The sequence below is a fragment of the Temnothorax longispinosus genome, unplaced genomic scaffold (genome assembly GCF_030848805.1).
Source record: "Temnothorax longispinosus isolate EJ_2023e unplaced genomic scaffold, Tlon_JGU_v1 HiC_scaffold_1059, whole genome shotgun sequence".
Taxonomy (NCBI): domain Eukaryota; kingdom Metazoa; phylum Arthropoda; class Insecta; order Hymenoptera; family Formicidae; genus Temnothorax; species Temnothorax longispinosus.
The window spans coordinates 1-1,953 of record NW_027269551.1 but is presented as its reverse complement, the minus strand read 5'-3'; the positions used below and the strand labels follow the sequence as shown (position 1 = coordinate 1,953).

Sequence of the window (1,953 nt, the reverse complement as noted above, 5' to 3'; positions counted from 1 at the left end):
TAGCAATAATTTCAGCCAGTGGTAGTTCTTGTTTCCGCCTATAAAACATTATACATGCATATTTACAAAATCATATATTATTTAACTCTAATACTACATAAAAAAAATATTTAAAAACTTAAAATAAAAAACATAATATACTTACTTATTTGATGTGGCCAACTTTTCAATACTTGATCGCAATGCTGGTTCATTGGTTGAGATATTACTGGTTTGTATAGAAGAAAATTCTGTCGTGTTCGGAATATTTATTGGAGCACTCCAAGATTTATAGTTAGTTTACTCCCTGGTTTCAGAAACCTTCTTCCTTCGACTGGTCCATAACGAAAACATTCAGTGTCAAAATGTCTCGAACAAATGGTTGTTGCTTTTCCCTGGGACTTCTTCTGATTTTCCGATAATATCTAGCCATTGTTGTCGATCGATAGAGTTTGACGGAAATCTACAATCAAAAAATAACCCAAAATTCACAAAAGTGTCACATGGGTGATACATAACCTAATCCAATAATTGTTTAATCTAATAATCTAATAGTATTTGAAATTATTACTCACCGATGAAATGATAAATCTTGCGATTTGTTTGATCTCTTTTTGCAGATGAAACACGTGAGCAAAAGAATATTTTTTTCAGAATTAATGTATGACGTTGATTGACGATAAACACACTCTTTATAAAACGAAGAAACGGGTTCATCGTCTTTACAATACGTTCCTTATATCCTCTGGGTGGGGATAAAAGCGACCAATAGAAGCATTAGAAAAAGAGAACAATTGACCTCTACCTCGTTCCCTCTTTGTCTAATTCTCCGGACACTTTTTAAAGGCTTTTATGTAAGGATCGCGCAGTCCATACTATATGTCGATGGACGAAGTGAAAATTACAAAAGTGAACAGATTTACTAGATTTCGACAAACGAAATTGTAGATTCTCTAATAAATTTCCCCACTTTTGTAATTTTCACCTCGTCCCAAGATACAGAATCGACCCCCAAGCCGCTCAGTAGCAGTCGAACGTGATTGGCTCTTAATTTTAGAACCAACCAATCAACGCAGAGTGTTGATTAATGCTAGGTCTACAATGCGAGTCGTAAAGTCGTGAGTCGTAAGAATTGACCAATCACAATCGAATTTGAGGAGAATAATCGACTGTAATTGGTCAATTCTTACGACTTACGACTTTACGACTCGCACTGTAGACCTAGCATAAGACAAACTCAACAGTTGTGTCTGCTGAACGCGGCCAATCAAAGTTAAATCGAGTCACAGATGCCTATTGGCTTCTGCACACAGGACGCGGAAAAGCTTGGCGCGCGGCAAGTGTTTTTGCGTCCTGTGAGCAGAAGCCATGCGTACTATTTAGTAGATATTTCTACAAAAAAAATAACTATTTCTACAAAAAATTAAATATTTCAACAAAAATGTACAAATTTCTATTTCTAGTCAAATTTTGTAGTTATTCATAGACATTTTTTCCGCCAGGGGTCTGGCGCCATCTAGTGGCTGGGGTACTTTTATGCTTTATCTAGACCGGAGGATGATCCTACAGAGAGAAGAATTCTTCTCTCTGTCCTATACTTGTGTCATTCTTCTCTCTGTCCTATACTTGTGCCTCATCCTAGTAGTGTAGACTAGAGTCCTATATTAGTATAATCTTACAGCATATGTTACGTGAACTGTAGATTTTTAGCACTCGGGTGATGTTTTTGCACGCATCACTGCGTAAACGAATTAATGCACCCGAATAGAAAGAGATAAACTTTTCACTTTTCACGTTCCGTCCTAGGGAAAAAGATACATGATTGATCCCCAGGGAGTTTGAGTGTGGCTTAGTTTACACCGATCTCTTGATACGCGTATCAAATAGTATATTTGAGCTGACCAGCCAATAATCAAACTAATTTATTAGTTATTTATTATTTAATACGCGTATTAAGTGATTGGTGTAAACTAA

At 36.2% G+C, this 1,953-nt stretch overlaps 1 long non-coding RNA gene across 1 annotated transcript; it reads right to left on the bottom strand.

Annotated features, from left to right (window-relative positions):
• Positions 1-725, bottom strand: LOC139823468 (uncharacterized). Its single transcript, XR_011734778.1, has 3 exons — positions 555-725; positions 146-442; positions 1-38 (listed from the first exon to the last, which is right to left on the bottom strand). It is a non-coding gene; the product is annotated as an uncharacterized lncRNA (long non-coding RNA).
• Between the last annotated feature and the right edge of the window lie 1,228 nt (positions 726-1,953).